Raw genomic sequence first — 25,631 nt, 5'->3', positions numbered from 1 at the left:
ATTCAATCTCTTGATGAAACAGTATCAATATACTTTTTAGAAAAACTTAATTCTATATTGGAATATAGTTGATTAACAATATTGTGTTAGTTTCAGGTGTACAGCAAAGGGATTTTGAAAGGGAGCCCTTCTCCTGAAGATATAAATACAAATACAGCAGCACTAATTTTAAAGAAACACTTCAGTATCTGACACGTCTATAGACCACAGCAGAGTTTGCACAAATGTTAGCAAATCACTGCTTCTAAAAATGTAATAACGGGAGTCAGAGATTTGTCAAACAAGATTAGTATTAATGTTATTCTTCTCTTAAGTAAAATATAAGTCCGTCAAGACAAATAATATTTTAAGTTAAAATATCATCAAATATCCACCTTTGTTTTGTGCAGTTTCCACAACTTTAGCCGGTTGTGTCTATACTAATTTTCTTACTGAATTTTTTAATCAACACACTTTAAAAAATCTTAAGTAAATACATTTATTACATATGCATAAAAAAATTGAGAGCTGCCTGAAAACATTTTGCTGCTGACAGCTGACATATTTTGAGAAACATGAGCTTGACTTGCTGGTCCCTGCAGAAGATAGGGTTTGGTTACATAGCATACATTCTATTAAGGTTGCGAAGGACAGAACACACCTCATATTCAGCTTTAGTCATAGAGTATAATCAATACCACAGTAGAATTAGAATTATTCAGGTAGGGGACACATAGCTTTGAAATTTTTTTTTTTTTTTTTTTTTTTTTTTTTTTGCGGTACGCAGGCCTCTCACTGTTGTGGCCTCTCCCATTGCGGAGCACAGGCTCCGGACGCGCAGGCTCAGCGGCCATGGCTCACAGGCCCAGCCGCTCCGCGGCATGTGGGATCTTCCCGGACTGGGGCACGAACCCGTGTCCCCTGCATCGGCAGGCGGACTCTCAACCACTGCGCCACCAGGGAAGCCCCTAGCTTTGAAATTTAAAGAAAAATAATTTTTTTACAAAATTCCAGTATACACTAATGAAAGTAAGATGTGTATAATTTTAAAGTAAACTGTGGTACTCTTTTACTCCTCATTTGTGGTTAGCTTTGAGTATATTCTGCTTACTGCCTAAATTTCCTTTTTAGATAGGTATATAAACATCATGTGCCTGAGCTCACTTTGTGTTCTTATTTTAAGAAACTTGTGCGGTTCCTGTTCTGCTTTTAAATATTTCTCAGCTGTAGCCATAAATCTCACATTATAGCAGATTAAGAAAATATGGGAGGAATAACTAACTTTAAGACACCAAAAATAGGTGTTGGGAGTTGGTAATGACTATTGTGTCCTCATTAGCATAAATGTAGTTATATATATGTAGTTGTTTCTAGGGAAAAAAATGAAATTAACTACAGGTTTTCATCTGATACAGGTACACATACAAGAGATAGGTTAAAGTTGTTGAAAACTTGAAATTTCAAATATCGCTATTAAGATGAAGAAAACAAGTAATATTTATTAAGCTATTTATTAAGCTCTAATTATATACCAGGCACTATGCTAAACACTTTATCTGTTATTTCATTTAATTGTCTCAAAAACCAGAAGGGAGATAAGGAACTGAGATAAGGAACTGCCAGTAAGTTGGGCAGGTGAAATTGACACACACCTGTTGTATTCCAGAGCCCAAGCTCTGCACACTTTCAATTTCAGATTCTAAAAACCATCTTTCACCAAGTCCTCCCAGTATTCCACATAATGGCGAGGGTCTAATAGGTAAACTGACCACTGACTGATCTAGTAGATGTGGAAACCGTCCTCCTGGTTTCTTTCACATCAAGGCTTTTGCACATCCTTCAAACTCTGGTCTCCTAAAGGTAGAAATAATATTGATCTCACCGTGAAAATAATCAGGCAACAGTTAGTACCATAAACTATCACTAATGATTACCTAAAATTACACGATAACGAGCAAAGTCACGTACTAACATACTTTGGATGCCAGCTGAAGCATACATACACAGCTACTGGTGCTTCCGGTGTGCTTGCTAAGTGAAACGATGTTGTCATTCCAGGCACATGGCCACCAAGGCCTAGCTGATGGAGTGCAGTGCAAATCACATCAAGGTCAGGGGTTTAATTTCCTTGTAGGCTAGTTAGCTGCTCACCGTCAGAGACAGGGCATGGGCTCAGTGCCAGCCGGTTGCATGGTATGTTTGGGTGGATATAGTAATTAGAGAAAAGCATGACTAACATCCACATCTAGGAGAGATGCCTGAGACTGAAGCTAATAAGAATCCACATAAAATGTCTAAAATAGACTGGCTACAGGAAAGTTTTTCAGAAGCATCCCAATCTGTCTTGTGATGTAAAAGACAAGTATCTCAATACATATTGTTAGGTAGCGGCCCACCTGAAATTTATCCAATGGAAGAAATCTACAAATGTGGGTGTTATGACAGAGGACATGCACAATACATACATTTAATTTATATAAGTTCTTTTATATTAAATACTTTATATTAAAATACTGCAGGTAAATTACTTTTGGATTATGTATTCCTTATTATATCATGTTTTACTAAACTATATATATTTTACTGAATATTTTAAGAAACCCACTTATACTCTAACTTATAGGCTGTTTATGGAATTTTTAAGAGTACTCTGACTACATATAATTTTTGCCTTATGCACTAACTTTAGAATCAACCTACAAGTTAGTGGTGACTCTAGAGCACAAAAGTAGAGAGATAGATGTTGTAATAACAACCAGAGTAAGAAGGGGCTTTTCGTGGATCTGGATATGTTATAGTTTAAAAACATTTGCAGAGTGTCTGAAACATATCCAAGAGCAAAGATGCCCTAATTATAGACATATGGTCACGGTTCTTTATACACAAACATGCAGAGAAGAGGGAAAGGTAATTTATTAACCAATAATGGCTTGAGAGGCATGTGTTACTTTAAAATGCATCCACCAAAAATCCATTTGCAGTATAATTTGGCTTCCTAACTTTCAGAGTCTACGTAGCAGAAAGAAGGAGGGAGGCTTCCTCTCTACATTGAACCACTGCAGGTCACTCATGCAGTTCCTGTCATCTGACTTGTGTGTGTCGTTGTCCAAGACCTCTCACCAGGTTATGAACCTGTTCAAAGACCAAGTGCTTTTCACCTCTGTATTCACTGTAGTGCCTCAACTGAGAGTAGCGGGAACTCAGAAACATCAGATGAGTTTTTCTGGTTCTTGGATCAGATCGCTTTCTCATGGCAAATTAAAAAGTGATTTACTCGTCTGTAAATCAATCTCTTGTGAGTTTGGTTAGCACAAATTAATTTCCCAGAGTTTGATTCCCTTGGGTGAAGTGATAAAATTAGATTTCAGTGGAATGTACATAGATCAGGAGGGTACAGGGGACAAAGTTTCTAATAAATTCCTGTAAATGAATGGTATGTTTCTCCAGTGCATATCAATGGGTTTTCATAATAAGGTAACCCTCTTTCTGTGCCACATCCTATGATGTTTTTTCACATCTCATGATGTCCAAATAGGAATAAGGGTGTAGATTTCTTTTTATTTTTGCCCTTTATTATTATAGAAAGACATAACTCTCCACTTCTTGAATGGTTTTAAAGGTATATAAATATATTAAAGGAAGAACATATAGTCTCTTTATGGAATCTAGAGATTTAAACAATTAGAACAACAAACGGACAAACATAATAATTTTATTTAGCAATCCCTAAAGGCAAGAGGCAGCAAATTCCATCTTGAAAGTCCCAGCAAATCTGTGATCAGTATCCTGTGGGTGTAGTTAGCAGTCTGGTGTTTTGAGAAGGAAAATAATGGTTTTTAACTGGCTCATTTCTGAGTTACATCCTGAAAGGAGAGGAATGAACTTAGAGAGCCAATATTAACAGGTGGTAATTAAATTATGGGTTCTGCATGCTTAATGTCCTAGACTAAGGCAAGATGAGACAACTGAGGCCATTAACTTTATTAATTGGAATCAGTATCTCTCTTAAGTAGTATTTTATAGCACATTAACAATGGTTGATTAGTATTAAATCAGAAAACAAACTGTTTTCTTACTAAAGCATGTTTTACTAATCCAGATTCATACCTATACATTTAAATATGCAGTATAATTTATAGGAGGCAATGTCTTTTACAAAGGTAAAAAGAAAGATAAATGTAAAACATTTGTCAAATTTTAAAGTCAGTACTCTTGACGGTCCATGATTGGCTACCTTTAATTATAAAGAACTGGCAACAAGAAAAATTTAAACATTTAATTTTATTATTAAAGCTGAAAAATTCCCAATTGAAATGTTTATTCTTTTATGAAGATTTTATGCCATCTGACTTAATGTTTTAAATACTAGGTGATTATTCTACATTAATTATATAGCAGTGCTGTAGGCATCATGTACAAATTACATCATAGTAATGACAGTCCTCTTTCCAAAGAGTTTTTTGTTTTGTTTTGAAGAACATTTAATGAACATTTGCATTTGTAATACTTTCAAACATAACTATTACCACATTGACTTTGAAATACTTAATGTCATTTGCTTATATTTTGGGTTTTTGTTAAACAATCCCAAATTCCCCTGAGAGGTCCATTTTGTTATGACTCGAGTGAACATATAATTTATCTGCCAAACTTTTGGGGAGTGAAAGGGGATGCTGTTACTAAAAATAAATATGCCAGGACAACAGGTATAAACCAGGATATATATCACCCAGTGCAGTAGTAGACTATTACAATATTATAGTAGAATAGTCCCTGAATTATTATACTCCCTAATTACCAAAGCAATGCATCTGTGGAGAAGTGCTTTCAGGATCACTGCTTGGGATAACTGGAATGCATGTCTCCCTGAGATCTGGGTCTCCCTCACCTCCAAGTCACTGGACGTGTTTTTGTTGTTGTTTTCACTTTGGTGCCTGGCGCCCAGCACATGAAGATGAAACGAGTGGAAGCTCAGGCCCCAGACTAGGAGAGGAATGTGCTGGAATTGTCCAAAGGGTGGGTGGGGGGTCGGAAATGAAGGGAATTGCGGGCTGAGGACAGGGAAGCTGGGCTCTCCTTCCTGTTTAAACTCCAAGGGAGAGTCTCTTATGGGATTGCCAGAATTTGAGCCATTTCCGCCAATCTGGTGTTTTACTCAGTACACACTCAGAGAAAAACAACGGCCATTCATAAGATACTACCGATAAGGGATTAATATCTAACACATACAAACAGCTCACACAGCTCAACATCAGAAAAACAAACAACCTGATTAACAAATAGGCAGAAGAACTTAATAGACATTTTTCCAAAGAAGAAATGCAGGTGGTCAACAGGCCATATGAAAAGATGCTCTACATCCTTAATCACCAGGGAGATGCAAATCAAAGCCACAAGGAGATATCACCTCACAGCTGTCAGAATGACTGTTATCAAAAAGAACACAAATAAATGTTGGTGAGATTGTGGAGAAAAAAGAACCCTTGTGCACTGTTGGTGGGAATGTAAATTGGTGCAGCCACTGTGGAAAACAGTAGGGAGGTTCCTCAAAAAACTAAAAATAGAACTACCATATGACCCAGTAATTCCACTCCTGGGTATATATCCAAAACAAACCAAAAACAAAAACAGTAATTCAGAAAGAGACATGCACCCGCAGTGTTCATAGCAGCACTATTTACAATAGGCAAGATATAGAAGCAACCTAAATGTTCATCAATAGATAAATGGAAGAAGAAGATGTGGTATATATGTACAGTGGAATTATTACTCAGTCATAGAAAAGAATGAAATAATGCCATTTGCAGCAACACGGATGGACCTAGAGATTATCATACTAAGTGAAGTAAGTCAGACAAAGACAAAAACTGTGTGATATCACTTATATGTGGAATCTAAAAAATACCACAAACTAGTGAATACAATAAAAAAGAAGCAGACTCACAGATAACAGAGAACAAACCAGGGATTACCAGCAGGGGGAGAGAGAAGTGGGAAGGGGTAATAGAGCAATGGGGAGTAAGAGGTACAAATTATTAGATATAAAATAAGCTACAAGGATATATACAACACAGGGAATATAACCAATATTTTATAATAACTGTAAATGGAGCATAACCTTTAAAAACTGTGAATCACTATATTGTACACCAGTAACTTATATCATAGTGTACATCAACTATACTTCAGTAAAAATAAATAAATAAAGTTAAAAGAAAAAAGAGTGGTGAATGTTTAAGTTCACCAGGATTCTGGAGGGGGAAAGGACGGATCTGAGGTTTCAGCACCGCCCTCTTCAGTTCTCCTGTTCTCCCCCATTCTGCTGCTGGAGGCTGTGTTTTGAATCAGAAGGGGTCAACATTGATAGGATTGAAGGGACAAGGAAGGGGGGCAGGTCAGGCAAGAGGGGAAGGAGAGGGAATTGGGAGAACAGTAGTGGATTTGGCCCCAGGCACAACAGGTTCTAGAATTTTAAAGTGGGGGGAAGAGAGGAAGTGCTTCGGCTGAGAAGCCTGTGTGCATGGCGAGCTGCAGGTAGGACAGTCACAGAGATGCCCCTCTGTCTGGACATATAACCTATAATTAATCTATACCTGTCTGAGTCATGCGTATTTTAGACAGGTCTGTAATCTTCTTAGAAAAATAACAGCATGAGTAGACTTGCTCAATTTTTCTCCTGTTCCAGTGATTTCACAGCAATACCTCTTTGCTCCCAGAAAAAAAGAAAGGTCTTGTAGCTCCACATTACCTTTAAATGTGCTTTTATTGTGTGCTTATCTGCACTACGGTCGTTCAGTGTACAGACCCCATGGTGCATGCACGATCTTTAAAATGGGGGAAACCATGTAAGGAAGTTAAATTAGGAAAAAAAGAAAAAAATCAAAACAGAGTACAAATAGCAAGGTTAAATTGAGTGCTGTTAACCCCCTGCTGACACCAACTAATAGTGCAGAAGCAACAGTGGGAATCTGAAACAGAGGTTAGTGTTGGGAAATTTCAGCTCATGACAGTTATAAATGAAATATATTGGCTAGTTTTTCTTCCTAGGGTATCCCTTTAAAGAAGAGTTCAAAGATGATACTCAGTGTATATCCAGTAGAAATAATAAAAACTAAAATAATATCTTAGTCTGAAGTACCCATTAGAATTCAGGTGAGCTTCCCCCCCACCTTTAGAAAAGTAAGATGTAACTTACATAGAGCAAAATGTGTAAACGTTAAGTTTTATTTATACATCATACAGCTCAGTGACTGTTAAGATAGGAATAAACCCATGTGGTCATCAATCAGACCAAAGTTCTGGACATTATCACCATGCCAGAAAGTTCCCTCATGCCTCTCAAAACCATGTCTGTTATTATTCAGAAGTTTGATTCTCTACTTGTTCTCAATTCGCCTCCAGTTCTATGTGAACGACCATATCAGTGTTACAGTCACAGGCTTGTTGCATGTAGTTGCAACAAGCAATTGCCTCCTCTCCCCAGTGTGTTTCCAGAGCACTTCTCTTCTGCTGTTGGCCTCATTTTCTCATACCCAGTTAAATGGAAAACAGCTCTTATTTTATGGATAAGTAGGTAATTAAATAACAGTGACATAGTTGCCTTAGCAGAAAACTTGCTACTTTGAGAATATGGGTAATTGAGAAAATCTGAGAACAAATCAGTGACATTGAATGAAAAATATAAAATATCCATAATACTGTATGTAGGGTATAGGTATTTAACATCTTAAAACACCATTCATTAAAGATATGTTCATAACTGGTTGTAGATTTCATCACATAGAAAAAGTGCTAGTGACACTCTAATTTAGTAACTAGTACATCTTTTGAAAACTTAAAATTTTATAAGCAATAGCCACATTGATTCTTCTTTTCTGCTTTCACTTCTCCTCTCTTCCCTTTTTATGAGAAAGTTACGCTCAGGAAGTTTTTGTTTGCCTGTTCATCTTCCTCCTGGCATCTTCCACTGGAGGCGTTCTTTGGTTGTCTTCACCTCTTTTTCTTCCCATTTCCAGAACTCAACAACATCTTTTCTCTCTATATTCAAATGAATCCAGTAGCTCCACCTCCACCACTGGTGGAGCTTAGGATTTCCTCATTCCACAACCCGGTCCTTAAATATCAAAATGCCGTCCTCAAGGCTCCTTGCTTTCTCACCGTATCACAGAGCACACCTATCCATTCTTCCTTTCACACCCTTCCTATGAAAATATAGTAAACATTTATTTAGAAAGCTTTTAACTATCATGAATTTGATTCTGTCCTATTTCCTGGAATACTTTATATAGAAAGGCTGCATATAAAAAACCAGGGCATTCTGTTCCTAGATTCCCGTGTGGGGTTTACTTTGTTTTAAATTTAGTCCGTTTCTTTAATCATCTAAGTGAACACTATTGTCTATAGCCAATCCATTTCCACATTTTGTGTGTTGATGATTAGCTGCTGGGTAGTAGGGCCAGGTGCCCACTGCCCTCAGGGTGAGCACAGCCTCACTGGAGTGAGTGCCACAGGAAAGGCCTTGACAGCGATTCAGGACAGGGACAAACTTAGGACAAAGACAGGAAAGGAAATCTGGCAGGAAAGTAATGTAGAGCTGTGAAAAGACAAAAAGTTGTACAAAGAATGTAGACAGGTTAAGAGAAAAAATTAACGATGCAGGGTCATTAGGTTCACTGAAACAAAGCAAAAGCAAAACAAAACAAACCCTGCTTTTTGAAAACTAAAAATAGAGTTACCATATGATCCAGCAATCCCATTCCTGGGCATATATCCAGAAAAAACTATAATTCAAGAAGATACATGCACCCCTATGTTCATAGCAGCACCATTCACAATAGGCAAGACATGGAAACGACTGAAATGTCCATCAATAGATGAATGGATAAAGAAGATGTGGTACATATATACAATGGAATATTACCTAGCCATAAAAAAGAATGAAATAATGCCATTTGCAGCAACATGGATGGACCTAGAGATTATCATACTAAGTGAAGTAAGTCAGACAAATACTATATGATATCACTTATATGTGGAATCTAAAATATGACACAAATGAACCTATCTATGAAACTGAAACTGAATCATGGACATAGAGAACAGACTTGTGGTTGCCAGGGGTGGGGGTTGGGGGAGGGATGGACTGGGAGTTTGGGGTTAGTAGATGCAAACTATTATATACAGGATGGAAAAACAACAAGGTCCTACTGTACAGCACAGGGAACTATATTCAATATCCTGTGATAAACCATAGTGAAAAGAATATGAAAAAGAATGTATATATATATATATGTATAGTTGAATCACTTTGCTGTAGAGCAGAAATTAACACAACATTGTAAATCAACTATACTTCAATAAAAAAATTTAAAAATTAAAAGTAAAAAAACCCCTGCTTTTGGTTAAAAAAAAAAAGATGGGGAAACAAAACATGGAAGAGAGCAGAAACGTGTTCTGGGGACTGAGTTGACAGAGCTTTTGAGAAATTTTCACAGGTCTAAAATGGTAATTAACAATGGAAAGAGCTTGTATTTTCCACTTCCTACATGATGCTGTTAGTATCTAAAGAGGCAACAGATATAAAATATCTAAGAGATTTGGGAGGATTGTTTTCCTCATTAAACTTTTTGTTTTAATGGGTCTCAAAATTCTATGACAGATTTTTGGTCAGGTTGTTTCCATTAAAAAGTACTGATTTAAAAAAGTAATAACTTAAAACCGCCACATTCACAAACAAATGGTCCACAAAACACTCTCCTTTTCTTCTGAAAGCTTAATGGTGAACTGTAATCATTAACCACTCTTTTACTGTTAAACTTAAATGGCCAGTTGAGAGAAACAGCTCTGAGACCGTTCTTCCACCACTGATTAAGACTAGGGTGGCAAGTATTAGGGGTAATATTCACTTAGCCTTCTGAGCTTTCTGGGCAGACTTGGTGACCTTGCCAGCTCCAGCTGCCTTCTTGTCCACTGCTTTGATGACACCCACAGCAACTGTTTGTCACATGTTACAAACAGCAAAATGACCCAGAGGAGGGTATTTAGAGAAGCTGTCAACACACATGGGCTTGCCAGGAACCATATCAACCATAGCAGCATCACCAGATTTCCAGGATTTAGGGCCATCTTCCAGCTTCTTCCCTGAACGGCGATCAAGCTTTTCCCTCAGCTCAGTAAACTTGCAAGCGGGGTGAGCTGTGTGACAGTTGTGCACAGATGCACGGCCAGCACTGATTCGCCCTGCATGGCTCAGGATAATTCCCTGAGCCGTGAAGCCACCTGCTTCCATTTGTGGGTTCTTTTGCTGTTAACAGCCATGTTGCTGTTGCCGTGATGAACATCTTTGCCAGACAAGTTCTTGACATTGAAGCCCACGTTGTCCCCAGGAAGAGCTTCACTCAAAGCTTCATGGTGCATTTCAGCAGACTTTGTTTCAGTTGCAAAGTTGGCTGGAGCAAGAGTGGCCACCACGCTGGATTTGAAAACACAAGCCTCCATAGGGACAGTACCACCTTTGCCACCAATTTTGTAGACGTCCTGGAGGGGCAGACGCAGGGCATGTCAGTTGGATGTGTTGTTGGCAGGATGCAGTCCAGAGCTTCAAGGAGTGTGGTCCCACTGGCATTCCTGTCTTTACCAGTGTGTTCCCATCCCTTGAACCAAGGCATGTTAGCAGTTGGCTCTAGCATGTTGTCACCATTCCAATCAGAATGTGGCACAAATGCTGCTGTGTCAGGTTGGAGCCTGTTTTCTTAATGTAGGTGCTGACTTCCTTAATGATTTCCTTGTTTTTCTTCTGGCTGCAGGCTGGCTCAGTGGAATCCATTTTGTTAACACTAACAACTAGTTGTTTCATACCCAGTGTGTAAGCCAGAGGAGCATGCTCACAGGTCTGCCCATTCACCTGCTTCAGATTCACCAGTGCCTGCATCAGCAATCAGAACAGCACAGTCAGCCTGAGATGTGCCTGCCATCATGTTTTCAATAGTCTCTGTGTCCTGAGGCATCAGTGATGGTCACATCACACTTGCTGGTCTTGAATTTCCACAGGGAGATATCGGTGGTCATGCTACACTCGTATTCAGCTCTCAGTTTATCCAAGACCCAAACATACTTGAAAGAGACCTTTCCCATCTCCAACAGCCTGGTTCTCAAAATTTTCAATAGTTCTTTCGTCAGTCCCATCACATTTGTAGATCAGATGGCCAGTGGTGGTAGGTTTGCCCAAATCTGTGTGTCCAGTGAAGATGGAGTTTTTTTCTTTCCCATTTTGGCTTAGATTTGTAGTGGTTTCTTATGACACCTGTTGTGGCAGTAAACCTCTTGCAAAAAAATGAAAGGATTTTCTTTAAGGTGATATAACGTTAACCTAAAATTAATCTGAAATTCCCAGTGTAGAAGGTTGATTTAGGGATTGGGAGCCTAAATAAATACGACTATAGCTGCAATTACACTAACTAGGCTAGAATTGAAAAAGATCGGTCCTCATGCTTTGTAAAAAGATCACTGGATGCAATGAAAGTGGAATTTCTCCCTTCTGTACGTTGCTACCCAAGTAGGCAACTCAAGGGACCTTAATGCCTGCCTCTAATGCAAGACAGACTGCATTCAGAGCAGAAAACCAGACCTGATGGCTGGATGGCTGGCTTCAACATGGAAGTTCCCCCATTTCTAAGAGCATATGCCAGAAGGATGCTCAACGCCTCAGCAGGTCTGGTAGCTCATGGCGCTGGAGAAACAACCATAGCGCCAGTCTCTGGGGACATGTTACACCAAAACTAAGATGGTATGTACATGAACCGATAATTCACAGGAATCAGACAGCTTTCAAGAGCGTAATCCCATTATTTTTCTTAGGAGAGAGTGTAAGAAACCAAAAGATCTAAGCCTGAAAGCTCAGTGACACCTTATGGCTCTGTCTGTGAAATGTATCATTATTTGGTTATTCATGCTAGAGGACAACAGTTTTTTAAAAAACCAAGGCAATAAAGCAATAACTTCTGAAGTTTTACTCATCTTAAGAGGCATTTTTCTAGGAATGCCGTTATTCCTGGGACCACAGAGTTCTATGTGCCTGACCTAACAGGCTAATTTTAGACTGCTTCCTCCTCTACTGTTTGATGTTGAAGAGTCTTTTTTTTTTTAAACAATAAAAACAACATCTTTGACCAGAGGCCATGATCAAAGCTGCTCTTTGAATGAGAAATAAAACTTTCAAACAACTGAAAATTTACCATCTGAAATTCCAGATTCTGCAGTTATAAAAGAGTAAAATATCTGTATTTCCTCCTTCAACTCATGAATATATCAAAGCTGAATCTTGTAATTCTAGAATAATGGGTTATAGAAAAATACACATTGTAAAATAGCTGCAATTCCAGTGGCAATCACAAGTTCCATTAAATAGACACTTTTATAATAATAAGCTGTTAGTATTAGATTTACTTCATGAGGTCAGGTAGTTTTTTAAAACACTACTATATTTTATGAGGTTTGTTTTAGAAAGCTAATTTCATTAATTCCACATCTTTCCTTCCCTTTTGAATCTTGAATCGGCTGAGACAGGAGTATGTGTTTGTGGAATCTCTCTCAATAACAAACAGGAGCAAGAAACATTTTTACCAGTTTCTTAATAGACAAAGTATATAAAAATCTAGAAATGTATTCCTACAACTGTGGACTGATCAAGTTTTTATGAATTTCATATTATATGCACCAAAAACTGTATTTAAACTCTGAAGTGGATGCTTCTTTACACCAAGGAAAGACATTGTATTGCAGAGCACAAACGTGAGAACTAGAATGGCTTGTCTTAAACTGTTAAGACACTCCCCACCTGTGTGAATTTCCTCAGTTCCCTTCTCCATGAAGTCAGGATGATTGACACTAACCTTGCTGGGTTGTGGGAAGGATTACTCTATATACTGCCATGTAGAGCGCCTGCGCAGAGTAGGAGCTTCACAAATGTCAGCTGTCACCACCATCATCATCTTTTTTCATAATCTAGCTGGTTTCTGTGTTAGGATTATAATTTTTATAAAGTGAGTTCCATACATAATGATAAAAATAATTAAAAGAGATTAAATGAAATGTTCTGTTAGGTGTTAAGAAATATACCATACCAGTTCCTACAATTAAAAAATACGAAAAATACATAGGGAAACAAAAGCCATAACAAAATGAAAATACTAATGAAGCGACCACTGACAAAATTAGTCCTAACACAAACATTATTTCTGTTTAATACCAGTGTCTATCTGTATGCTCATCCTATCAAAGACTGGTTTCTCAACAAATACAAGGCAAGTTCAATTAGACTATAAAGTGAAACTGGAAATTATTTAGATTTCATGAAATGAATTAAAATGATGAAGAACTGCTGAGATCACATTCCAAACCACCAATAAACGGGAAAGCCAACAAGGATGACAACAGAATAGTTCTGACGAGTGACTTGACTGTCAGAGGACTGAGAGAGGCCCTTGGAAAAACTGATGAAGCACCTTAATATTTTTTGTAAAAATGATGTGTTTATTATACTGTAAAAACCAAATATGCAGTAAAAAAGTTAATAATGTGTTGTCAGGCATACAAAAAATCATGCCAATAAAACACTCAATTTTCAGTATCCTTCTAATTAGAACACTGTTTCAGTTGTAGTAGAGATTTTCTTAACTGAGTTAAAATTAGGTTATTTTTCTATTCTTTGGTTTATTTTTTCACAATTTACTCTGTTTTATCCTAGTTTTCAGTGATTGCACTTTAAGGAGCCTTTTCATGGAATTATCCTCAGAGAATAAGTATCTACTATATATGAAATAAAAGTTTGTATAAAAATTATTAAAAATTTTAAATTACATAAAGTGATACAGATGGTTCTCTGTATTACCCTTGCTTAATGCTCAAATAGATGATTTTATATAAAGTGGTTCTATGGTTATAGTATAAAGAATATCCAACAATATCTTCAATTTATAAAAAAGAATTTCTTCTGAGGAATTCAAGTTGCTTCCTACAAAATTTACAGATTGACCCATCTAGAGCCTGAAATAACTCTTTTTTTTTTTTATAAAGGACTGTTATTATTTCCAGTTTTTATTTTTTTTATTTATTTTTTTAAACCCACATTTGTTTATTTATTTATTTTTGGCTATGTTGGTTCTTCACTTCTGTGCGAGGGCTTTCTCTAGTTGTGGCAAGCGGGGGGTCACTCTTCATCGCGGTGCGCGGGCCTCTCACTATCGAGGCCTCTTTTGTTGCTGGAGTACAGGCTCCAGATGCGCAGGCTCAGTAGCTGTGGCTCACGGGCCCAGTTGTTCCGCGGCATGTGGGATCTTCCCAGACCAGGGCTCGAACCCGTGTCCCCTGCATTAGCAGGCAGATTCTCAACCACTGCGCCACCAGGGAAGCCCTGAAATAACTCTTAATTTTATTTTTCTTCTCTAGCAAAGACTAACAGACTAAAATCCCAGAGGAATGACCATGGTAAATCCCAAGCTAGTAATCTTTCCAAATATAGTTACACCTCATTTATCCGACACCACTGGAGAATGAAGTATTAGCTGGAAAATCCACCATGATTCTGAAGCTGGTCTTGACCACTTCCTCAGGAAAACTTCATTATTCTTTCTTCTGGCCTCCTTAGTAGTATCTAGAACACACCCGATAACAGTAATATTGTATTTGAATTATTTGCTTATGTGTTTATTGAACCATTACATAGCAGACTCTTTGAGGACGAAGAACATGGTTTTTAGTCATCTTTGTGTCCACAGCACTCAGTACAGCTCTGGCACACAGTAGAAAAGCAATTAATCTCTGTCACATAAGGAAGAGGGGAGGTAGGGAGGAGGAAGGACTCAGACTTTTTTTTTAACAGAAATCTTTCTAAATTACAGCACTCTCTCCTTTTTCCTAACAGAGTGAACTAAACATGCTTGTTAAACTTTTTTGGATGGCAGAGGGCCGTAGTTGGGAACACTATCCCTCTGTGCTATAATAAAGATGCTTTTCAGTGCTCTTCAGACTCCTAGGTTGATCTTTCCAGGAATTCATAACTGTGGCGGGATGAAGTGGGGATTCCCCTTGTAATTGGCAGGAGGAAAAACCAGGTACCTAAGCATGTGAAACCTGCAACCTTAACCCGGAAGACAGTCCTGGACCCAAGTGAGGTCCTGGCTCCATGGCAGCTCAGAGGTCTTCTTTGTATTCCCACATTCAGAGTTTAGAAAGTTAGTTCATATTTAATTCCATTATCTGTGTTTCATAAAATTTCCCTTTCTAAATAAATTGGAATTCCAAATTTTCAAAGTGTTCTCAAGAGGCAAGTGTAATTTTTGAATCAATTAAAATGCTTAATTATGTAAAAACCAAAAACATCTTAGTGCTCACTGAGAATTACACAAAGATAAAAGCGTGTCATTTTGCAGTGTCCGGAGAAGGGCAAAAATGAAAAGTTTGGTTTCTTAAATAGTAGTTTTTAACAGCTACAAATGTTTATTTTGTAGATCAAGGTCCATTTCAAATATGCTACCATTAAAGCAGTTTCCAAAGTCCACAGATAACCGTTACAAAGGTCAAGAGAAGTTATTTAGACATTACTTGTCATTTAATTCCAAAAGGAGGGAATGACTAGATAGTGCCTTGTTCTCTCAGAGAAGGAACTTGCACAGTGGGCTACCACCAGCCCATTCATGCCTGACTTAGGCCCGAGGAACCGGAACCGAGGTGATCTCTCCAGGGTGCACGGCCGGGTTACGAGCCTACCTGTGTCCGTCCACACCCCCCAAGCCTGCCAGGATTGTGTTTCTCAAAGCAAGTCCTACACTTGAGCTGGCAGGACCACTGCTCTGCCACTACCTGTAGCAACACCACACTCCTGAAACAGTGCAAGAAACATGAGCAGAGACACAAAAGTAGTAACTTGTCCAGAGTCTGTGAAAAGCAGCAAAGCGTGAGCTCTGAAAGAAACGTGAGACTGACCATGCTGAATCGTTGAGAGAAGCTGAAGGCAGAGCGGGATCAGGTACGGCTCCTTCACCATCAGTTCCTTTGTCCCTGGCACTTCCACCCCCTCCCAAAGCGCAGAAACAGCAAAGCAAAAGGAAAAGAACAAGCGCGAGGGTTCAGATTTTGCTTCTAAAATTTAGTGTCCTTGGGCAGTTTATTGACTATATCTGAGTCTCAGTTCTCACAGGGTTACAATGGGATTAAATGAGATACTGTGTGTAACAGGCAGGGTATTGTGCCCAACATAGGCAAGCACTCGATCCAGGATGGTTTGTGGCACGTTAACTTAGAGTATGATGTGCTTTTTTGCTTTTCTTAGAGACAAATGATTAGGTATTTAAAGACCTGTTTTCAGTTCCCTTGTGATATTCTGACAGCTACTTTGAAATAAAAGAGATAGATATAAACAAAATGAAAGTGATCTTGTAAGCAAGACATTGTCTTTAACCATATAATTTAATAAATCACTTTGTAATTTATAGTTATAGAACAGGTGTATCAATTTGATTCTGACAGACTCATGTCCTTAAAAAAATCCTAAAATACAAGTGTCAACTATTCAGTTTTTTACAAAGGTACTTACTGATACTGTCCATGGAGCTATTCAAAACTCATTTTCACCCCTTCTTTTAAAGAGGTTTGTTATATAAAATATTTTCTCACGACAAACGTATTACATGTTTCTACACTAATTTCATTGGCAGAGCTTAGTGAATTTTATGACCCATGGTACACAAAACTTGTTAAAAAGAACTTACTGTTTATATTTTGCTCTAAGACGTTGATTCAGCAAGGCAGAATAACTACACTATTGTATACCGTATGGGCATTTTAACAGAGCTTTCTGTAAAAAACAGCTCGTAGCTAATTCAGAACCCCACAGAACAACAAAAACCTACCGGGAGTATATAAATATTTTTCCAAGTGGTCCTGCCATCAGTTTTGTGTCTCTTCTTAAAACAGATTTGCTTCTGTCTTTGAAGATGCAACAGTTTCAGAGGAGGACTTTCTACCTAAGTATAGGTGACATATGTTTAGGAATCAAGAGTCAGGCAGTGTTGCTAGAGTCATATCACCCCCCAGAGATAGAAACCTTCGGTGTCTCTAGTTCTTGTTAGTTCTCTCTCCATTCAGTATATTTATTTTCTGAAAATCGTCCCTGGTGATTGAGAGCACTCATGTAGAATTAATGGCTTTAATGGAAAGGCTATGCTCCCAGACTCCTCAAATCTCTTTGGAATGTAATTTCACATATACAATTAAAACAGATTAAAAAAATCCTAAATCTGCCTGTTATAATGGGTACTATTGGGAATTGAAAAGGAATCAAATACTTAAATATTTTCTGTGGATATGCTTGCAGTCTCATTTGTGTGTGTGTATATATACATATATACACACACATGTACACACTTCTCCGGGTACTGGCATTCTCAGGACTCAGTAAATGAAAGCTGGCCCTTTAGAGGAAGGAATTAAGTAAGTGATCAGCCAACAGGTAAGAAAAAAACCACTTAGGGTAACAAACACTGTTACAGTTTCTTGCTTCTCAGAAGTCAGTATCAGCACATCAACTTTTCATTGCCCAAGCAAGGTGTGCTGATGACTTAGTATTTATCCATTCTGGTTCCCTATTCCTACTGGTCCATGGAAGGATTATGCTTTTCCCCTCCTTGCAGTTGAGTAAGACCAAGAGACAACTTCTGGCCAATGGGATTTGGGCCAGATGAAAGCCTTTAATTGCTAATTCGAGACTCTCCCCTCTCTCCTTCCCTGCCATGGCAGTCATGGTAATGAGTTCAAAGCAGCCTGGATTACTAAGCTACTGACATAGGAGTCATAGCCCAGGAGAATCACGCTGGTACACAGTCTCTATGTGCAGTGAGAAAAAACCCTTGTTCTGTTCATTACTGAAGTTTTGATGTTTGTTATGCCGCACAGCTTAGCCTGTACTGATTGATAACAGAGATTTAGTGTTTGTTTTTCCTCGGAGGCCTAGTTCTGCAAGCTACTTGGAGTTTGTGTGAGGTTTACTGAAAAGGGGAGATGAGTCTCAGGCAAACATTTTACAGGGTAAAGGTCCTCTACTCTTGATGAGGAGTCGAGGAAAACTTTTAGGGGATATTCAAGACAAAGATGAGGAGGTGAAGTCAAGGAATATACTTGGGTATAGGAAGAAATGACGTAATCCACAGAAGTAAATTCTGGAGAAGAGTTTTCAGGGAACATATGAAAGTGAAGAATTTGTCTACCGTCAGTGTCAGTCTGACATGAGGATAAAGTCTTGGTTCTAACCTCACATCCCTCTTTGACTTACCTAACAGCACTTAACTGCAGGCACAGTCTCTGCAACTCTTGGGATTCATTTTTGAGCAAGCATGCAATATTTGTCTACTTCACAGCCAAGATTTCTTTGTTAACAGTGACTCTTGCTCTGTAGGTGGCTGTCTAGCTCAAGCCCTTGATCATCTGACTACACTGGGTATATTCCATCCTGTTTCTTTACCGTCTTCCTGGGTTCTGACTCACTGCTTTCGCCTGGTTCTAGGGACAGTCCAGAGACGACTTCTGCTGCTCAGAACTGGCAGCTTCACACGTGAAACAAAAACTTTAAGAGGTGGCAGAATATCTAACAATAAAATTCAGAAAGCCATAGATCATTTACATGAGAGCTAAAAAATTTTTCATGTAGTTGTAGAGGGTGTGTGTATGTTGCTTACACTGCTTTATATGGTTAGTAAACAGAGAGACATGAATGATAGCATGATATTTTTTATCCTTTAAAGGTAATGCTGTAGAAAAAGGAGGAGTCATAGCATTAATCATTCAGTACCGGTTTTATAGATCAGGAACTTTAATTTCTGTGGGGATTGTGACAGTATTATAGTTTGACGTTTTCTAGCATCAGAGGTCTAAGTTGGCCAGTCCCAATCTAGGGTGTGCAAAAAAAGTAACTTTACTTTCTGAAGTGATCTCTTTCTAGTTCTCAGCTGCCATTCCCAATCATGGTATAAAACACACAACCTCACCTTTTAAAAAGGTATCTCAGTATCTTCTCACTTGAAACACTTTTCTTTTTTTATTTTATTTTTTTTGCGGTACACGGGCCTCTCACTGTTGTGGCCTCTCCCGTTGCGGAGCACAGGCTCTGGACACGCAGGCTCAGTGGCCATGGCTCACGGGCCCAGCCGCTCCGCGGCATGTGGGATCTTCCCAGACTGGGGCACGAACCCGTGTCCCCTGCATCGGCAGGTGGACTCTCAACAACTGCGCCACCAGGGAAGCCCGAAACACTTTCTTTTGACCAATTATTCAGTCTATACAAATTTCTGCTCCTCTCTAGGGTTCTCCTCTCCGTCTTAATCAAGATGGCATTTGAGTACAGGCGAGGCATCCCCCCTCTTGCTGTGCTTCCAGTGATATCTTACATGGGCTTGACCTCTGGGCCTCCGGCCTGTCCTCACTGCATCCACGGGGTCAGTAGGAAAGCTGTGGCAGGGGCTGCAGAGGCGTGCCGTTCTGTCTGTGTGTAGGAAATCTGCACTCAGCTGCCTTCCCCTCGCTCTGGAAACCAAGTCAGTTTTAACCCTGCAGTTCCCTCAGCACCTCCCAATTCTTTATCAGGACCTTGAAATTCTTGGTTGCTTTCTCTGCACTACCTGGGAGTTTGTAGAATCCTGTAAAAACTACCCCCTGGTCCATCAGCTGGGAAAACCTTCCTCAGACTTCATTCGTCTGTCTATTACTTCTGTGCCACGATGGACACAACACTTTGTCCCCATCAGAACTTTCTGAAAGGCTTGCAGTTTTTGCAGGCTTTTCCCCCAGAGAAGCCAAGCGACAGCCTGAAAATTTCGGGCTTCCCCTTTAGCTTTTCTGAGCATCCTGTCTTGTTCCACCTCTTAGTTTGGAAGTCAGGGAGGATGAAGGGAACTTGGTCCCTCCTCAGGACTGCCCCACGCCAGGCTCATCCACTCAGTATCTGTGTCCCCCAACACTTCTGGACCTGAAAGGTATGGAATTTTCTTTGCAAGGTATTTGGAATTATTCTTCTCACTATGATTATAATACAGTTAATCCTCCAAATTTGTTTTTTCTTATGTAAAAACTCAGCTTTGGAAGTTCTTAGAAAACCTTTTAACCACTTGAAAGCCTGGCTTACAAAGCTTTGAACTTAAAAAAAACATGTATTTTCAAACTCAAAGTTAAGCTTCCCTGTTGGTAGGTGGCAATCCCGAGCAATAAGTTTCAGCCTTATAGGTTACTTAAGAATAGTCCTAATGGCAGGAGGGCGAGAGGGGCCGGGGTGGGAGGTGGAGTAAAGAGAGGGGAATAGCATGACTGAAAAAGAAGAGGTCGCTGGATAAGGTTTAAGAAGCTACTCTGTTATCCTCAGTACTAATTGGCCATCAGAGAATGGTACCACTTCAGGGGAGCGGAGCCTCTGATTACAATTCTTTGGTACCCACAGTATCCAACTGTGGTCTCATATGTAACTTAGTTTTCTCCTTCAGAAAGCAGGTTGAGCCAGAAGTTTTCACGAATGAACCAAGGTTTTCCAGAATATAATAAGGAAGTAATAGTGCTTTCTCCATAACTGTCCATGACTCTATGATGAGTAAAAAAGTAAAAGAAACTTACAGAAAACATGGATAAATTTTGTATTTTTCTAGTATTGTGAATAAAATTCTATTGGTGCTAAAGAACACCACTAAATACAGTTTAGGGGTAGTATTTATATTAGAGAATATCTTATTAGTTAATATGTAGTACATTACAGTCTTTAGTGAACAGTGAATGCCTTTATAAGTGTATATACTTTTGTAGCTAAAACTTCACCAGCAGTCCGTCAAAGCAGTATCACGTCTCCACCAGTGGACTGCTTGCAGATCTTTGATAGCTAAATACATTTCACTGAAAGTTATGCCTTGATAGTTGGGTAAATGGCATTTTCAACCTATGTGTGATGATAGTATCTGAAAGCAAAATCTGGACCCAGTAGGTTAATTATAAGTGAAGGGTACTAATCTTTTATTATTCTAGGATATTAACAACTCAACTACAGGCATTTGGCAAAGTGGGACTAATGTTCACGTAGCTGACTTTTATTTTAGTCAAATAAAGAATATTTGTTTTGTCTAACACAAGACTTAACGTTTGTTGCAACTCAACAGGCTGTCAGTTTTCTTTCACTATCAATTATTAGCTTTAAAATAAACACATAGTTAGAAACTACCGTTTAAGGAAAGGGGAAACCTGGAGTTAGCTAGGCTTAAAAATTATAAGGGAGTAGAATGCATCCCAACAGAACAATATATGAATCACACAAAACTGCTTTCTGTTACAGCACCTTGATCAGTTACATCAGCAACAGCCGAAAACCATTAGTTGCTGCTGGCTGCTCTTCATGAGATGCTTTTCTTCCTCTTCGGTATCCTGACATCAGTCTATCACTTTCCTACCCAAACAATGCTTGGGGCTCTGCTAACTTTAAATAATTGAAAAGAATGAAAGAAAATATTTTAGTGATCAAAATGAGAACATCGGTATCTTGTTTATATATTAATCAAATGTGCAGCAGTGGCTGCTCAAAAAAGGATTTTAAAGAAAGTTTTATAAAGGTAATTTAAATGCTTAACATGACAATACAAAAAACCAATTTATCAGTTTAGCAGTCTCTACTTTTTGATGTCCGTAACCTTAACTTTTATATTTATTTTATTTTCCACGCTACGTGGCTTGCAGGATCTTAGTTCCCTGACTGGGGATTGAACCCCGGGCCATGGCAGTGAAAGCACTGAGTCCTAACCACTGGACCACCAGGGAACTCCCTGTAACTTTAATTTTTAAAATTTCAGTGACTTGTATTATTCTTCTACCCATTTTCTCACATGACTACTAATTTTGTGAGTAGTCAGTGCTATTAAGATGGAATTCAAGCTCATTTTTAGTTACATTTTAAAAAGTATTGGTTTAGAAATGTGACAGATTTCAGTACATTAATTTTGTATTCTGCAACTTTGCCAAATTCATTGATGAGCTCTAGTAGTTTTCTGGTGACATCTTTAGGATTTTCTATCTATAGTATCAAGTCATCAGCAAACAGTGACAGTTTTACTTCTTCCTTTCTAATTTGGATTTCTTTTATTTCTCTTTCTTCTCTGATTGCTGTGGCTAGGACTTCCAAAACCATGTTGAATAAAAGAGTAGGCATCCTTGTCTTGTTCCTGATCTTAGAGGAAATGCTTTCAGTTTTTCACCATTGAGAACGATGTTGGCTGTGGGTTTGTCATATATGGATGGCCTTTATTATGTTGAGGTATGTTCCCTTTTTGCCCACCTTCTGAAGAGTTGTTATCATAAATTGGTGTTGAATTTTATCAGAAGCTTTTTCTGCATCTATTGAGATCATATAGTTTTTATTCTTCAATTTATTAATGTGGTGTATCACACTGATTGATTTGCAGATGTTGAAAAATCCTTGCATCCCTGGGATAAATCCTTCTTGATCATGGTGTATGATCCTTCTAATGTATTGTTGGATTTGGTTTCCTAGTATTTTGTTGAGGATTTTTGCATCTATGTGCATCAGTGATATTGGCCTGTGAAGTATCAGTAAGAGAAATTAAGGAAACAATCCCATTTACCGCTGCATCTAAAAGAATAAAATACTTAGGAATAAACCTACCTAAGGAGGCAAAAGATTTGTACTCTGAAAACTATGACACTGATGAAAGAAACTGGACATGACAGAAACAGATGGAAAGCTATACTGTGTTCCTGGATTGGAAGAATCAATATTGTTACAGTGACCATACTACCCAAGACAGTATACGGATTCAGTGCAATCCCTATCAAAACACCAATGGCATTTTTCATAGAACTAGAACAAAAAATTTTTAAATTTGTATGAAAACACAAAAGACCCTGAATAGCCAAAACAATCTTGAGAAAGAAGAATGGAGCTGGAGAAATCATGCTTCCTGACTTCAAACTATACTGCAAAGCTACAGTAATCAAAACAGCATGGTACTGGCACAAAAACAGACACATAGAGCAATGGAACAGGATAGAGAGCCCAGAAATAAACCCATGCACTTATGGTCAATTAATCTACGACAGAGGAGGCCAGAATATACAATGGAGAAAAGACAAGACTCTTCAATAAATGGTGCTGGGAAAACTGGACAGCTACATGTGAAAGAATGAAATTAGAACATTCTCTAACACCATATACAAAAATAAACTCAAAATGGATTAGAGACCTAAATGTAAGACTGAATACTGTAAGACTCCTAGAGGAAAACATAAATCGCAGCTATATTTTTTTGGATCTGTCTCCTAAAGGAAGGGAAATAAAAGCAAAAATAAACAAATGGGACCTAACTAAACTTAAAAGCTTTTGCACAGCAAAGAAAACCATCAACAAAACGAAAAGACAACCTACTGAATGGGAGAAAATATTTGCAAGTGATATGACCAATAAGGGATTAATACCCAACATATATAAACAGCTCATACAACTCAACATCAAAAACACAAACAACCTGATTGAAAATGGGCAGAAAAACTGAACATTTTTCCAAAGAGGAAATGCAGATGGCCAACAGGCACATGAAAAGATGCTCAACATCGCTAATTGTCAGGGAAATGCAAATCAAAACCGCAATGGTATATCACATCACACTTGTCAAAATGGCTATCATGGAACAAAAAACCCACAAATAACAAATGTTGGTTAGGATGTGGAGAAAAGAGAACCCTGGTACACTATTAATGGGAATGCAAATTGATGCAGCCACTGTGGAAAACAGTATGGAGGTTTCTCAGAAAACTAAAAATAGAGCTGCCATATGACCCAGTAATTCCACTCCTGGATATATATCCCTCCAAAACACAAAAACACTCATCAGAAAAGATACATGCATCCCAGTGTTCATAGCAGCATTATTTACAGTTGCCAAGACATGGAAGCAACCTAAATGTCCATCGACAGAGGAATGGATAAAGATGATGTGGTACATATATACAGCGGAATATTACTCAGACATAGAATAAGATTGAAATAATGCCATTGCAACAACAGGGATGGACCTAGAGATTGTCACACTAAGTGAAGTCAGACAGGAAAAGACAAATATCATATGGCATTGCTTACATTTGGAATCTAAAAGAAAAATGATACAGATGAACTTATTTACAAAACAGAAACAGACTCACAGACTTAGAGGACACACTTATGGTTACCAGGGGGGACGAGGGTGGGGGTGGATAGACTGGGAGTTTGGGATTGACATACACACTACTATATATAAAATAGATAACTAAAAAGGACCTATTGTATAGCACAGGGAACTCTGCTCAGTATTCTGTAATAACCTAAATGGGAAAAGAATTTCCAAAAGAATAAATACATGTACACGTATACCTGAATCACTGTGCTATACACCCGAAAGTAACACAACACTGTTAGTCAACTATACTGCAATATTAAATAACAATTTTAAAAAATAAAAGAAGTATTGGTTTTTGTAATAGTTACTGTGGTCAAAATTCTGAAGAACATTTTACAATGATATTTCTTAAGCCACATAAAGTAAATGATACATAACAAAATGATAAAGACAAAAAGTTGTGTTGGATCTACTGTGCCGAGAGCTGCTAAACTCTCTACAGCATTGTCTTCATTAATCTGTGTTAAATTTTAATAGGCAATAGTTTAGTATGGGGCGTCCAGAAGATGGACACCTCTCAGCCATCAAGATCTCACTGACCTAGTCCTCCCCGCCGTGTAGCTGGAGTGTCGTTCAGCCTTCTGTTTGCCACAGCCAGAGCTCCACTCAGTTTCCAAAGGTCAGTTGCAACTTAGTGCAGTTTTAGGCAGGTGGCCTCCACATTCAAGTGGATCTCAGTCAGTTAATCTCTAGTCAGAGGCAGAACTAGACCTGTGTGAGCAAGGGCAGCCATGCTGACAGACACCTTGTGCTTAAGGGCAAACTTCCCTCCCCTGCTTCCAGGATCTCATGAGGATGTTGTTTCTACACTCCAGGGTTGCAGACCTGGTGGAGCGTCTGTAGCTGAGTTCAGAACAAGAAGACCTCACATAGGCAATGTTTTTTACTCTCCCCACCAACTTTTCTTTTTCAAAAAATTATCTCCCCATTTAATTAATGCATCCTCTCATGCATGAAACATTTATGCATCACTTAAGTGCTAGATGCTGTGGTATATGAAATTTAATATTACAGCATCCACACTCAGAGGAGCACAGTCTAGAGGAAGAGACAGACATGTGAACAAACAATTGCAGGACTTCCCTGGTGGCACAGTGGTTAAGAATCTGCCTGCCAATGCAGGAGACACCGGTTCGAGCCCTGGGCCAGGAAGATCCCACGTGCTGCGGAGCAACTACGCTTGTGCGCCACAACTACTAAGCCTGTGCTCTAGAGCCTGCAAGCTACAACTACTGAAGCCCACGTGCCTAGAGCCCGTGCTCCGCAACAAGAGAAGCCACTGCAATGAGAAGACTGCACACCGCAGCGAAAAGTAGCCCCTGCTCACCACAGCTAGAGAAAACCTGCATGCAGCAACAAAGACCCAATGCGGCAATCAATCAATCAATCAATCAATCAATAAAAATAATT

General features: G+C 38.7%; 1 protein-coding gene and 1 pseudogene across 3 annotated transcripts in view; one reads left to right on the top strand and one right to left on the bottom strand.

The window, feature by feature from the left end:
- LOC309806948 (ubiquitin-conjugating enzyme E2 E2) overlaps positions 1-25,631 on the top strand; it is a 357,479-nt gene that overhangs the window by 112,724 nt on the left and 219,124 nt on the right. The window lies entirely within an intron of this gene.
- Positions 9,881-16,021, bottom strand: LOC309806524 (elongation factor 1-alpha 1-like; annotated as a pseudogene). The gene is made up of 2 exons: positions 15,838-16,021; positions 9,881-11,271 (listed from the first exon to the last, which is right to left on the bottom strand). The product of its transcript is annotated as an elongation factor 1-alpha 1-like (transcript).

This window comes from Mesoplodon mirus, assembly GCF_964341445.2.
Source record: "Mesoplodon mirus genome assembly, chromosome: 6".
Taxonomy (NCBI): domain Eukaryota; kingdom Metazoa; phylum Chordata; class Mammalia; order Artiodactyla; family Ziphiidae; genus Mesoplodon; species Mesoplodon mirus.
This window is presented reverse-complemented; position numbering and strand designations above follow the sequence as displayed.